The 17175-nt window shown below is 18.4% G+C and overlaps 1 pseudogene; it reads left to right on the top strand.

Moving 5' to 3' along the window:
- The first annotated feature begins 8379 nt into the window (after positions 1-8379).
- LOC134836645 (NADH-ubiquinone oxidoreductase chain 5-like) lies at positions 8380-9497 on the top strand (annotated as a pseudogene).
- Positions 9498-17175: the final 7678 nt, after the last annotated feature.

The following is a 17175-nucleotide window of genomic DNA, read 5'->3' on the forward strand; positions in this document are numbered from 1 at the left end:
TAAATCAAACTTCTTTACAAAAATTGTTAAGTTTTTCTTCTATTAATCATATTAGTTGGTTATTAATAGCAATAACTTATAGAAATTATTTATGGTTGTTGTATTTTTTTATTTATTTTATTTTAAATTTATGTTTAATTATAATTTTTAAAAATTTTAATCTTTTCAATTTTAATCAGTTATATATATTTAAAAATAATGGAATTAATAGAAATTTGTTAAAAATTTTATTTATAATAAATTTTTTTTCTTTAGGTGGTTTACCCCCATTTTTAGGGTTTTTACCAAAATGAATAGTAATTGAATTTTTATTAATAGATAAAATATTTTTTTTAATTTTATTTTTAGTAATGATATCATTATTAACATTATTTTTTTATATGCGATTAACTTTAACTTCATTTGTTATATTTTATCCTTCTATAAAATGAAATTTTTTAAATTTTAAAAAAAATAAAATAATAAAATTAATTATTTTTTTTAATATTGTAAGTTTATATTTTTTTTTAATTTTTTTATTAAATAATTATATATTTTAAAATAGTATATTTTGGTGTATGATGCACTAAAAATTTTGAATTTTTAAGAAATAGTTTAATTCTATTATTTATAATTATTCATTAGATGGCTGAAAGTAAGCATTGGTCCTTTAAACCATTTTATAGTAATTTAACAATTACTTCTAATGAAAAGCTTTAAGTTAAAAAAAACTTTTAACCTTCAAAGTTAACTATAAAAAATTATTTTTAAGCTTTAAATTTAAAATAATTTTATTATTTTATAAAAATTTTTTAAATAAATAATTTTTTTAAAAATTTTTAAATTAATAATTAAAAAATATTTGATTTTAGTATAAAATTTTGTTTTATAAATATATTACATGAAATTTAATAAGAGAATTTATAAAATTTTAAAAATTAAATTAATTTTATTTTCAGTAAATAATATTAAAAAATAAAGAAATTTTGATTTAATAATTTATAAATAACTTTGGTAAATTTAGTGCCAGCAACTGCGGTTATACTAATAAAGTAAATAAAATTTTTTTATTAATAATTAATAGAATAAAAATTAATAAAAAAATTTATTTATTAGATGAAATTTTAAATAAATAATTTTATTATTAAAAATTTTATGAAATTAAAAAAAATTTTTTATAAACTAGGATTAGATACCCTATTATTAAATACAAATTATTATAATAGATCATTTATAGTTAAATTCTTAAAAATTAAAAAATTTGGCGGTATTTTAATTAATCAGAGAAATTTGTTCTATAATCGATAATCCTCGTTAAAGTTTACTTAATTTAATTAAATTTATATACCGCTGTTATTGAATATATTTAAAAATTTAAATTTCAATAAAAATTTTTATAAAATTATATTTAATGTCAAGTCAAGGCATAGTTTATAGTTAAGAAGAAATGAATTTCATTAAATTTTATTTTATCAGATAAATAAATTGATTTTATTTAAAAGAAGAATTTGAAAGTAAATTAATTTATAAAATTTAATTGAATTAGACTCTAAAATATGTACATATTGCCCGTCGCTCTCATTCTAAAATGAGATAAGTCGTAACAAAGTAAAAATATTGGAAAATGTTTTTAGAATTCAATTTAAAACTTTAATAGAAAAGTATTTCAGTTACATTGAAAAAATATTTGTGCAAATCAAATTAAATTGATTTATAAAAAATTATTTATTAATTATTAATAAAAAGAATTTTAATAAAAATATTTTTAGTAATTTTTAAAGAAAAAATAAATTTAATTATAGAAAATTAGTATTGAAAAAGAAATTTGAAAAAATTGAAAATTGCTAATTTAAAAATTAAATTTAATTAATTGTATTTTGTGTTTCAAAGTAAATTAAATTAATAATTTAAATTGATTAGTTTCGAATTTATATGATTTAATAAATTTTTAAATTTAATATGGTATAATTATTTTAAAATTTTTATTAGAAATTAAAAGTTAATCGTATATAAATTTATCTAATTTCTTAAGAAATAATTTTAAATTATAAATTAATTAATAATTAATTTTTTGATTAATTAATTATTTAATTAATTTATATATAATAAGGGATAAGCTTTATTATAAATTTTTAAAAATTTTTAGAAAAATTAAAAAAATTTAAGCTTAAAATTAGTTTTAATTAATAAAAATGTTATAATTTATTTAATTAAATATTAATATTTTAAAAAATTTTAAATATTTATTAAGATAAAAAGTTTAATTAAAAAATTTTTAAAATAATGATTTAATTAGTAATTTTTTTTTGTAAAATTAATTTTTTATCAATAAATTAATTTATAAGAATTCGGCAAAAATGATGTCCACTTGTTTATCAAAAACATGTCTTTTTGAATGAATAAAAAGTTTAACCTGCCCGGTGAAAATTTAACGGCCGCAGTATTCTGACTGTGCAAAGGTAGCATAATCCATTGTCTTTTAATTAAAGGCTAGTATGAATGGTTGGATGAGATATCAACTATTTTTATATTAATAAAAATGAATTTAAATTTTTAGTAAAAATGCTAAAATAAAAAAATTAGACGAGAAGACCCTATAAATCTTTATTTTTAATTGATAATATAAATTTTGAAAAAATTTAAATAAATTATTTATTAAAAATTTTATTGGGAGGATAATGAAATTTAAAAAACTTTTATTTTGTTTTATAAATATAATTAAATTATTGAATATATAATAATATTAAATGTTTAAAAAATTAAGTTACTTTAGGGATAACAGCGTAATTATTTTAAAGAGTTCTTATCGATAAAATAGTTTGCGACCTCGATGTTGAATTAAGAATTAATTTAGGTGTAGAAGTTTAAAATTTAAGTCTGTTCGACTTTTAAATTCTTACATGATTTGAGTTCAGACCGGCGTAAGCCAGGTTGGTTTCTATCTTTTTTTTATTTATATATTTTAGTACGAAAGGACCAAATATATTAATTTTATTATTAAAATAGATTTATATTAAAATATTAATATTGTTTTGACAGATTTGAATGTGATAAATTTAGAATTTATAAATGTATAATATACAAACAATAAAATGATATTATTAGATTTTATTTTACCTGTAATTGGTTCTTTAATTTTAATTATTTGTGTAATAGTAAGAGTTGCTTTTTTAACATTATTTGAACGAAAAATTTTAGGTTATATTCAAATTCGTAAAGGTCCTAATAAATTAGGAATTAATGGAATTTTACAACCTTTTAGAGATGCAATTAAATTATTCTCTAAAGAAATAATTTATCCAAATATTTCTAATTATTTAATTTATTATTTTTGCCCTGTATTTTCTTTATTTTTAATTTTATTTTTATGAATTAGATTTCCTTTATTAATCAAATTATTTTCTTTTAATTTAGGGATTTTATTTTTTTTATCCTGTACAAGAATTAGAGTATATAGAATTATAATTGCTGGGTGATCATCTAATTCTAAATATTCTTTATTAGGAGGATTGCGAGCAGTAGCTCAAACAATTTCTTATGAAGTTAGATTAGCTTTAATTTTTATCTCTTTAATTATTTTAGTATTTAGATTTTCTTTTATCGATTTTTATTTAAAACAAATTAATTTATGGTTAATTTTTTTAACAATTCCTCTAAGTTATGTTTGATTAATTTCTTCTTTAGCTGAAACTAATCGTACTCCTTTTGATTTTACAGAAGGAGAATCAGAATTAGTTTCAGGATTTAATGTTGAATACGCTAGAGGAGGATTTGCTTTAATTTTTTTAGCTGAATATGCTAGAATTTTATTTATAAGAATATTATTTAGAGTAATAGTAATATTTTTAGGTTCAAATTTATTTAATTTATTTTTTTATATAAAATTATCTTTTATTGCTTTTTTTTTATTTGAGTACGAGGAACAATACCTCGATTTCGTTATGATAAATTAATATATTTAGCATGAAAAAGTTATTTACCTTTTTCATTATGTTATTTAATTTTATTTATTAGATTTAAAATAATTTTATTTATTTTAATTTTATGAATAATTTAAAGTAAAATCAATAAAATAAAAAATTTTTTCTTATGTTTTCAAAACATATGCTTTTACAAGCTCATTGATTTAATTATTTAATAAAATTATCTCATAATTTTATCATTAATGGATTAATTAAAAAATATAAAAAATATAAAATAGTCAAAATTTGTCCAGTTAAAATAAATGGTCTTTCTACAGGACGAGCTCCAATTCATGTTAATAAAATTACAATAATAAAAAATAATCAAAATATTATTTTATTTACAGGATAAAATCTTAATGAACGAAAATTTCTTTTATTAACAAAAGGTATAATAAATAAAATAGCAATTGATATAACTAGAGCAATAACTCCACCTAATTTATTAGGAATTGATCGAAGAATTGCATAAGCAAATAAAAAATATCATTCTGGTTGAATATGAACTGGTGTTCTTAATGGATTAGCTGGAATAAAATTATCTGGGTCTCCTAATATATATGGATTAGTTAAACATAAAATAATTAAAAATATTAATAATATTAAAAATCCTACTAAATCTTTATAAATATAATAAGGATGAAAATGAATTTTATTAACATTACTATTAATTCCTAAAGGATTATTAGAACCTAATTGATGTAAAAATAATAAATGAATTACTGTAGTACCTAAAATTAAAAAAGGTAATAAAAAATGAAATGTAAAAAATCGTGTTAAAGTTGCATTATCAACAGCAAATCCCCCTCATAATCATTGAACTAAATCTAACCCTAAAAATGGAATTGCGGATAATAAATTAGTAATAACTGTAGCCCCTCAAAATGATATTTGTCCTCAAGGAAGAACATAACCTATAAAAGCTGTTCCTATAGTTAAAAATAATAATAATACTCCTACATTTCATGTATGAGTATTTAAGTATGATTTATAATATAAACCTCGTCCAATATGTAAATAAATACAAATAAAAAAAAAACTTGCACCATTAGCATGTATAGTTCGTAATAATCAACCATAATTAACATCACGACAAATATGATTAACTGAATTAAAAGCTAATTGAATATCTGCTGTATAATGTATGGCTAAAAATAAACCAGTTAAAATTTGAATAATTAAACATAATCCTAATAATGAACCAAAATTTCATCAAATAGAAAGATTACAAGGAGCAGGTAAATCAATTAATGAATTATTAACAATTTTTAATAAAGGATGTCTATTTCGATAAGATTTATTCATTAGTAAGAAATTCGTAAAGGCCCATAAAAAAAGTTAGTAATTTTTACTACAATTACTAAATTAAATAATAAATAATTAATTAAAAAAATTATTAAAAAATTATTAGGTAATTCGTATATTTTTGAATTAATTAAAAAATTTTCTTTTATTAAATTAATATTAGAGAAAAAATTTATTATTTCATGATTAAAAAATAATTCAATAAATAATTTATTGAATATTATAAATAAAAATCTTATTATCATAAATAAAATGAATATTTTTAAAAAAAATATTCTTGAAAAATTAAATTTTTCATTAGAATTTAAAGATGATATATAAATAAATAAAATTAATAACCCCCCAATAAAAATTAAAAATAAAATGTAAGAAAATCAAAAAGTTTTTGATAAAATTCCTGTAAATAAACAAGTTAATATAGTTTGCATCAATAAAATTAATCCTATTGCTATAGGATGGGTTAATTGAGTAAATATAAATGAATTAATTAATAAAAATATCATTATAATAAAATTAATTTCAGAAAATAGTTTAATAAAAATATTAATTTTGGAGATTAAAGATGAATAATTTATTTTTTTCTGATATTTTAAAAAAATATATTTATTTTTGGTTTACAAAACCAATGTTTTTTTTAAACTATTAAAACTACTAATGATAATTTATTTAAATTTATGAATTTATTTAATTTTATTTATTTTAAGTTTAATAGTTTTTATTTTTAATCATAAACATTTATTAATAACATTAATTAGTTTAGAAATAATTGTATTAATTATTTATGGAATAATATTTATTTGTTTAAATTTTATAAATTTTGAATATTTTTATAGAATAATGTTTTTAACATTTAGTGTTTGTGAAGGTTCTTTAGGATTATCAATTTTAGTAGCTTTAATTCGAACTCATGGAAATGATTATTTTCAAACTTTTAATATTTTACAATGTTAATATTTTTTTTTTTTCAATAAGAATTTTAATTATAAGATTTAATAAAAAAATTTTTTGAATGGTTCAAAATTTTATTTTTTTATTATTTTTTTTATTTATAATTATAATAATAAATTGTAATTTTTTTCCTACAAAAATTTCTTATTTTTTAGGATTAGATATTTTATCCTATGGATTAATTTTATTAAGATTATGAATTACTTCCTTAATATTTATATCTAGAGAAAAAATTTATAAATACAATAATAAATTAAATTATTTTATTTTTATAGTAATTTTTCTTATATTAACTTTAATTTTAACTTTTTCTTCATTAAATTTATTTTTATTTTATTTTTTTTTTGAAAGAAGATTAATTCCAACCTTTTTTTTAATTTTAGGGTGAGGATATCAACCTGAACGATTACAAGCTGGGTTTTATTTGATATTTTATACATTATTTGCTTCTTTACCTTTATTAATAACTTTATTATATTGTCAGAATAATTTAAATTCATTAAGTTACTTTATATTATTTAAAGATTATAAATTTAGATTATTATATTTTAGATTAATTATAGCTTTTTTAGTAAAAATACCAATATTTTTTGTTCATTTATGATTATTAAAAGCTCATGTAGAAGCTCCTGTTTCAGGATCAATAATTTTAGCTGGAGTTTTATTAAAATTAGGGGGTTATGGATTATTTCGAATTTATATTTTAATTCAATCTTTATCAATAAAATATAATATTATATTTTATGTAATTTCATTAATTGGTGGGATATTAATTAGATTAATATGTTTAATACAAGTAGATATAAAAGCTTTAATTGCTTATTCTTCTGTAGCTCACATAGGAATTGCAATTAGTGGATTAATAACTCTTTCTATTTGAGGATTTATAGGTTCTTATATTTTAATAATTGGACATGGTTTATGTTCTTCAGGGTTGTTTTGTTTATCAAATATTATTTATGAACGAACAAGAAGACGAAGTTTATTTATTAATAAAGGATTAATAAATTTTATCCCAAGAATTTCTATATGATGATTTTTATTAAGAATTAGAAATATAGCTGCACCTCCATCTTTAAATTTAATAGGTGAAATTTTTTTATTAACTTCAATTATTAACTGATCTTGATTAAGAATATTTTTTATTTCTTTAATAACTTTTTTAGGGGGGGCATATTCAATTTATTTATATTGTAGAAATCAACACGGTAATTTAAATTCATTAATATTAAATTATAATATTTCTACTGTTCGAGAAAATTTAGTTTTAATATTACATTGGTTACCTTTAAACTTACTTATTTTAAAACCTGATTTTTGTATATTTTGAATTTAAAAAATATTAATTTTTAAATTTAAATAATTTAAATAGTTTAAAAAAAACATTGATTTGTGGAATCAAAAATGTATATAATTTACTTTAAATAATTCAATGAATTGCCTGATTAAAAGGGTTACCTTGATAGGGTAAATTATATGATTTTTCATATTCATTAATTTATTAAATTAAATTAATATTAATTTTTAAAATTAAAAAAAAATATATAAATAGTGATTAATTTATCAATTTGTGTAATTTATTATTTATTTTTATTTTTATTTAGAGTAATTATATTTTTAAAGGTAATTTATATTTTTAAAAGGTTCTTATTGTTTAATAAATGAAATAAGATATTTTTATGAATTAGAATTAATATCTGTAAATTCCTCAATAATTGTAATAACTATTTTGATTGATTGAATATCCTGTTTTTTTTTATCATTTGTTAGATTAATTTCTTGTTTAGTAATTTTATATAGAAAAGAATATATAAATAATGATAAAAATATAAATCGATTTATTATGTTAATTTTAATATTTGTATTTTCAATATTTTTATTAATTATTAGTCCAAATTTAATCAGAATTTTATTAGGATGAGATGGTTTAGGATTAGTATCTTATTGTTTAGTAATTTATTATCAAAATATTAAATCTTTTAATGCAGGTATATTAACATTTTTATCTAATCGAATTGGTGATGTATTAATTTTATTATCAATTGCTTGAATATTAAATTTTGGTTCATGAAATTATATCTTTTATTTAGATATTATAAAAAATGATTTTTATTTAAAAATTATTGGTTCAATATTAATTTTAGCAGCTATAACTAAAAGAGCTCAGATTCCATTTTCTGCTTGATTACCAGCTGCAATAGCAGCACCTACTCCTGTTTCTGCTTTAGTTCATTCATCAACATTAGTAACAGCAGGAGTTTATTTATTAATTCGATTTAATAATTTATTAATACATTTATTTTCTAGAAAAATTTTATTATTAATTAGAATATTAACTATATTTATAGCAGGATTAGGGGCAAATTTTGAATTTGATTTAAAAAAAATTATTGCTCTTTCTACTTTAAGACAATTAGGATTAATAATAAGAACTTTAGCAATAAGATTAACTTATTTAGCATTTTTTCATTTATTAACACATGCTTTATTTAAAGCTTTATTATTTATATGTGCAGGAATAATTATTCATAATATAAAAAATTTTCAAGATATTCGTTATATAGGTTCTTTAATTTTACAAATGCCAATAACTATTATAAACTTTAATATTGCTAATTTAGCTTTATGTGGAATACCTTTTCTTTCTGGATTTTATTCAAAAGATTTAATTTTAGAAATAGTAGTTTTTAATAATAGAATTAATATTTTGTCTTATTTTTTATTTTATTTTTCTACAGGTTTAACTGTTTGTTATAGATTTCGTTTGATTTATTATACATTATATTCTAATTTTAATAGATGAACTTATCATTATTTAAATGACAATTCTATTACAATAATTTTTAGAATAATAGGTTTATTAATTATAACAATTATTGGAGGATGTATTTTAAGTTGAATAATTTTCCCAATTCCTTATTTTATTATTTTACCTTTATACTTAAAATTAATAACTTTAATAGTTTGTGTATTAGGGGGGATTATAGGAACAATTTTATCAAAATGAATAATTTTTTTAAAATCAAAAATTATAAAATTTAAATTTTCTGTAATATTTTTTGGTTCAATATGATTTTTACCTTTTATTGTTACAGTAAATATTACTAAATACCCTTTATTTATAAGAGAAATATATACAAAATCTTCTGATTATGGTTGATTAGAAACATTTATAGTAAAAAATCTTTTTTATAGATTTTTACATATTTCATCTTTTTTACAAGTTTTAATAAAAAATAATTTAAAATTTTATTTTATAGTATTTTTTAGTTGATTAATTTTTTATTTTTTTATAATATTTTATTTAAATAGCTTATATTTAGAGCATGACATTGAAGCTGTCAAAGAAACTTTTTTGTTTTTAAATAATTTAAATTTATAAAATAAAATTTATTTTTACAATGAAAATGTAATGTTTTTTTTTAAACTATATAAATAAGAATATAAATGGAGTTAAACCATTAAAGAAAGAAGTTAGCAGCTTTTTCTTAATCCAATATTCTTTTAATTGGAATAATATTTTCAATTTTATCATTAACAATGATATACCTCTATTTTGGTTTCAATTAAAAATAAGGACTTTAGTCTTAAATTAGGTCGAAACTAATCACAATCAATTTGCTTCTTATTTTTTTTTAAAAAAAAAAATAAGGCAGATAAAAATTATTTCTTTTGAATGCAAATCAAATATTTTTTATTTAAACTACAACCCTATTTTTAAAAAATTAATTATTTCAATCTAAAGCTCCTTGATTTCACTCATGAAATAAACCTAAAATTAAAACTATTAAAAAAATTAAAATAGTAATTCTTCAATTAATTAAAGAATTAATTTTTAATGAAAAAATTATAGGGAATATTAAAGCAATTTCTACATCAAAAATTAAAAAAATAATAGCAATTAAAAAAAATCGTAAAGAAAAAGGTAAACGAGAAGAATTAAAAGGTTCAAATCCACATTCAAAAGGAGAATTTTTTTCTCGATCATAAAAAGATTTTTTTGATAAAATTGAAGCTAAAATTATAACAATATTAGAAATAATTATGGTAATAATTAATAAAATTATTAAAATTATTATTATTTATATTAATTAATAAACTTTATGATTGGAAGTCATATATACTTTTTATATTATATAAATAATTACCTCATCAATAAATAGAAATATAAACAAATAATCATACTACATCTACAAAATGTCAATATCATGCAGCAGCTTCAAACCCAAAATGATGATTTATAGAGAAATGATTATTTAAATGACGAATTAAACAAATAATTAAAAATATTGTTCCAATTAATACATGTAATCCATGAAATCCTGTAGTTAAAAAAAAAATTGAACCATATACTGAATCAGACATTGTAAAAGATGCTTCTATATATTCATAACCTTGAAGAATAGAAAAATATAGTCCTAATAAAATAGTAAAAAATAAACCTTGAGTAGTTTGTTGTTTATTATTTTCTATTAATCTATGATGAGCTCAAGTAATTGTAATTCCAGAAGTTAATAAAATTACTGTATTTAATAAAGGAATCTGAAAAGGATTAAATGCTTGAATATTTAAAGGAGGCCAAATTTCCCCTAACTCAATAGTAGGAGATAATCTTCTATGAAAAAAAGTTCAAAAAAATGAAAAAAAAAAAAAAACAAACTTCTGATGTAATAAATAAAATTATACCCCATCGAAGACCAGTAACAACATCATATGTATGTAAACCTTGAAAGGTCCCTTCTCGAGAAATATCACGTCATCATTGATATATAGTTAATAAAGTAATAATATTTCCTATTATAAATAAATTTAATCTATATTGATGAAATCATTGAACTAATCCAGTTACTGAACAAAAAGCTCCTAAAGCTCCTGTTAATGGTCAAGGACTATAATCTACTAAATGAAATGGGTGATTAGAATGGTTTATCATTATTAATTAATTAATTTCTCTAGCATATAAAGTTGTTAATACAGCAAATACATAAGCTTGAATAATTGATACTGCTGATTCTAAAGTTAATAATAAAATTTGCACAATAATTAAAATTCTTACAAATATAGTTCTTATTGATACTCCTGTATTTCCTAATAAAGTTATTAATAAATGTCCAGCAATTATATTAGCAGTTAACCGGACAGCTAAAGTACCTGGGCGAATAAAATTTCTAATTGTTTCAATACATACTATAAAAGGTATTAATAATCTAGGTGTACCTTGAGGTACTAAATGACAAAATATATGTTGAGTATTATTAATTCACCCATATAATATAAAACTAATTCATAAAGGTAATCTTAAAGTCAAATGTAAATACTAAATGTCTAGAAGAAGTAAAAATATAAGGAAATAACCCTAAAAAATTATTAAAAAAAATAAACACAAATAAATTAATAAATAAAAATGTTGACCCATTAAATGAATTAACACCTAATAAAATTTTAAATTCTTTATGTAAAACTTGAAAAATTGTTTGCATTATAAAAGAAATTCGAGAAGGAATAATTCAATAAGATATTGGTATTAATAAAAAAATCAAAAATGTTCTTATTCAATTTAATGAAAAATTATAAATTGATGAACAAGGATCAAAAACTGAAAATAAATTTATTATCATTTTATTAAAAATTTTTTATTTAAATTTTTATTAGAATTTTTATCAAAATTTTTTAAATCAACAATTTTTGGTATAAATAAATAATAATTCATAAAATTAACAAATATATATGTAAATAAAAAAATTAAAAATAAAATAATTCATTTTAAAGGAGCTATTTGTGGGATTAAAAAATATTTATAGAAATAATTTTAGTTTGACAAACTAATGTTATAAATTTAACTAATTTTTTTATTTAATATAATAAAAAATTAATTTATAAAATTTTTTATTCAAGCAATAAAATATTTAATAGAAACAGATTCTAAAACAATTGGTATAAATCTATGATTTGCCCCACAAATTTCTGAACATTGACCAAAATATAAACCAACTCGATATATATAAGTATTAATTTGATTTAATCGACCAGGTACAGCATCTACTTTAATTCCTAGAGATGGAATTGTTCATGAATGTAATACATCTATTGCTGAAACAATAAATCGAATATTTGTATATCTAGGTAAAATTAATCGATTATCTACATCTAATAAACGAAATTCATTTATATTTAATTCATTAGTAGGAATTATATAAGAATCAAATTCTAAATTATTGAAATCAGGATATTCATATCTTCAATATCATTGATGCCCAATAACTTTTACACTAATTGAAGATTTGTAAGGATCATCTAATAAATATAATAATCGTATAGAAGGTAAAGCTACTGCAAATAAAACTAAAACTGGTATAATTGTTCAAAAAATTTCAATAAATTGATCTATTAATAAAAATCGATTAGAAAATTTATTAAAAAATAAAGATAATATAGAATTACCAATTAAAACTGTAATAATTATTAATACTAATAAAGTATGATCATGAAAAAAATTTAATTGTTCTATTACAGGAGAACTTCTATCTAATAAAAATATACTTCCTCAAGTTGCCATTAATAATTTTAATAAAAGTTATACTTTATTGATAGAATTTAAATCTATTGCATTTATCTGCCATATTAAATTTTTATTTATAAAAACTTTTTTTATTTAATTAATAAAGGTATTTGTATGAAACTATGTTCAGAAGGAGGAAGATTTTGATACCATTCAATTGAAGAATTTAAATTTTCTGAATACAATACAGATTGATTAGAAACTAAACTTTTTCATATAATAAATAAAAATATTAAAGTTCCTAAAAATGAAATTAAAGATCCTAAAGAAGAAATTATATTTCATGTAATATAAGAATCAGGATAATCTGAATATCGTCGAGGTATTCCTGATAAACCTAAAAAATGTTGAGGAAAAAAAGTTAAGTTTACTCCCAAAAATATAATATAAAATTGAGCTTTTAATAACATTGTATCTATTGATAAACCCGTAAATAATGGATATCAATGAACAAACCCTCCTATAATAGCAAATACAGCCCCTATTGATAAAACATAATGAAAATGAGCTACTACATAATATGTATCATGTAAAACAATATCTAAAGAAGAATTAGCTAAAACAATACCTGTTAATCCTCCTACAGTAAATAAAAATACAAACCCTAAAGATCATAACAAAGCAGGAGTAAGGTTTAATTGAGTTCCATATATTGTTGCTATTCAACTAAAAATTTTAATCCCTGTAGGAACAGCAATAATTATAGTAGCTGAAGTAAAATAAGCTCGAGTGTCTACATCTAACCCAACAGTAAATATATGATGAGCTCAAACAATAAATCCTAATAAACCAATTGCAGCAATAGCATATATTATACCTAAAACTCCAAAAGCTTCTTTTTTTCCTCTTTCTTGACAAATAATATGAGAAACAATCCCAAATCCTGGTAAAATTAAAATATAAACTTCTGGGTGACCAAAAAATCAAAATAAATGTTGGTATAAAATAGGATCACCTCCTCCTGCCGGGTCAAAAAAAGAAGTATTAATATTTCGATCCGTTAACAATATAGTAATTGCTCCCGCTAATACTGGTAAAGATAATAATAATAAAATAGCTGTAATAAATACTGATCAAACAAATAATGGAACACGATCAAATGATATTCCTACTGGTCGTATATTAATAATTGTTGTTAAAAAATTTACAGCTCCTAAAATTGAACTAATCCCTGCTAAATGTAAAGAAAAAATTGCTAAATCAACTGAAGCCCCAGCATGAGAAACATTAGCTGATAATGGAGGATAAACAGTTCAACCAGTTCCCGCCCCATTTTCCACTAAACTTCTTAATAAAAGTAAAGTAATTGAAGGAGGTAATAATCAAAATCTTATATTATTTATCCGAGGAAAAGCTATATCAGGAGCTCCTAATATTAAAGGAACTAATCAATTTCCAAACCCACCAATTATCACAGGTATTACTATAAAAAAAATTATTACAAAAGCATGAGCAGTAACAATTACATTATAAATTTGATCATTCCCAATTAAAGCTCCTGGGTGTCTTAATTCTAAACGAATTAATATTCTTAAAGAAGTTCCAATTAATCCTGATCAAATTCCAAAAATAAAATATAAAGTACCAATATTTTTATGATTAGTAGAAAATAACCATTGTTTCGATTATTATGAATTTTTTTTATCAAATTTAAAATAAATATAAACTTTATTTTTTTTATCTATATTTTTTTTAAAAAAAAATAATTATTTTGATTAAATGGCTGAAATTAAGCGATAAATTGTAAATTTATTTATAAGAATTTTTTTCTTTTTAATCAATTAACTTTATATTCAAATATGATATTAAATTGCAAATTTAAAGGTGTTTTAAAACTAAAGTTTTTCACTTACCAACCTATTTAATCAGAATTTATCCTACTAATTTCACTTACCAACCTATTTAATCAGAATTTATCCTACTAATTTCACTTACCAACCTATTTAATCAGAATTTATCCTACTAATTTCACTTACCAACCTATTTAATCAGAATTTATCCTACTAATTTCACTTACCAACCTATTTAATCAGAATTTATCCTACTAATTTCACTTACCAACCTATTTAATCAGAATTTATCCTACTAATTTCACTTACCAACCTATTTAATCAGAATTTATCCTACTAATTTCACTTACCAACCTATTTAATCAGAATTTATCCTACTAATTTCACTTACCAACCTATTTAATCAGAATTTATCCTACTAAATGTTTTATTTAAAAACCAATGTTTTATTTATATAAAATATTTCATTTACCAACCTATTTAAAAATTTATATACTAATTTCTAAACTTAATAAAATTTAATCAGAATTTATCCTAATAATTTCACTTACCAACCTATTTAATCAGAATTTATCATACTAACATAATTTTTTTAAAAAAATGTTTTATTTAAAGTATATTTTAATTATATATAAAATATTTTATTGATATTTAAATTTAAAAATTTATATACTTAATTTCTAAATTAATAAAATCTTAAAAATCACAAATTTATTTAAATGGTTGTAGTCCTAAAGAAGAAGAAAAAAATTATATAAATTATTAAAAAATTTAATTTAAAATCATGAAAAAATTTATATATAAATTTAATTATAATATATAATATATATATAATATATATATATATATATATATATATATATATATATATATATATATATATATATATATATATATATATATATATATATATATATATATATATATATATATATATATATATATATATATATATATATATATATATATATATATATATATATATATATATATATATATATATATATATATATATATATATATATATATATATATATATATATATATATATATATATATATATATATATATATATATATATATATATATATATATATATATATATATATATATATATATATATATATATATATATATATATATATATATATATATATATATATATATATATATATATATATATATATATATATATATATATATATATATATATATATTTAAATAATAAAATATTTTTTATTTTTATATTTAAAATAAAGTATAAAAATTATTAATTTTATATTTAATTAAATTTATATATAAATTTTTTCATGATTTTAAATTAAATTTTTTAATAATTTATATAATTTTTTTCTTCTTCTTTAGGACTACAACCATTTAAATAAATTTGTGATTTTTAAGATTTTATTAATTTAGAAATTAAGTATATAAATTTTTAAATTTAAATATCAATAAAATATTTTATATATAATTAAAATATACTTTAAATAAAACATTTTTTTAAAAAAATTATGTTAGTAGGATAAATTCTGATTAAATAGGTTGGTAAGTGAAATTAGTAGGATAAATTCTGATTAAATAGGTTGGTAAGTGAAATTAGTAGGATAAATTCTGATTAAATAGGTTGGTAAGTGAAATTAGTAGGATAAATTCTGATTAAATAGGTTGGTAAGTGAAATTAGTAGGATAAATTCTGATTAAATAGGTTGGTAAGTGAAATTAGTAGGATAAATTCTGATTAAATAGGTTGGTAAGTGAAATTAGTAGGATAAATTCTGATTAAATAGGTTGGTAAGTGAAATTAGTAGGATAAATTCTGATTAAATAGGTTGGTAAGTGAAATTAGTAGGATAAATTCTGATTAAATAGGTTGGTAAGTGAAATTAGTAGGATAAATTCTGATTAAATAGGTTGGTAAGTGAAATTAGTAGGATAAATTCTGATTAAATAGGTTGGTAAGTGAAATTAGTAGGATAAAAATAAGCTAATTTAAGCTATTGGGTTCATACCCCAATTATAAAGGTTAATTCCTTTTTTTTATAATTATTAATTATATTTATAAAATATTTTTTATTTTTATATTATTTATTGGAACAATTATAACAATTTCTTCTTCTTCTTGATTAGGAATATGAATGGGATTAGAAATAAATTTAATGTCTTTTATTCCTTTAATTTCTGAAAAAAATAATTTAAATTCAACTGAAATATCTATTAAGTATTTTTTAGTACAAGCATTAGCTTCAATAGTTTTTTTATTTGTTTCTATTATATATATATTAAAATTTTCAAATTTTAATTATATTTTTTTAAGATATGAATCAATTTTATTAATTTTTTCAATAATAATAAAATTAGGTGCGGCTCCTTTCCATTTTTGATTTCCTAATATTATTGAAGGTTTATCATGAATAAATTCTTTATTATTATTAACTTGACAGAAATTAGCTCCTTTAACTATTGTTTCTTATTTTTCTTTTTTAAATCAATTAATTATTTTTATTTTATTATCATGTTTTGTAGGAGCTGTAGGAGGTTTAAATCAAACTTCTTTACAAAAATTGTTAAGTTTTTCTTCTATTAATCATATTAGTTGGTTATTAATAGCAATAACTTATAGAAATTATTTATG

This window comes from Culicoides brevitarsis, unplaced genomic scaffold, assembly GCF_036172545.1.
Source record: "Culicoides brevitarsis isolate CSIRO-B50_1 unplaced genomic scaffold, AGI_CSIRO_Cbre_v1 contig_100, whole genome shotgun sequence".
In the NCBI taxonomy this organism is placed as follows: domain Eukaryota; kingdom Metazoa; phylum Arthropoda; class Insecta; order Diptera; family Ceratopogonidae; genus Culicoides; species Culicoides brevitarsis.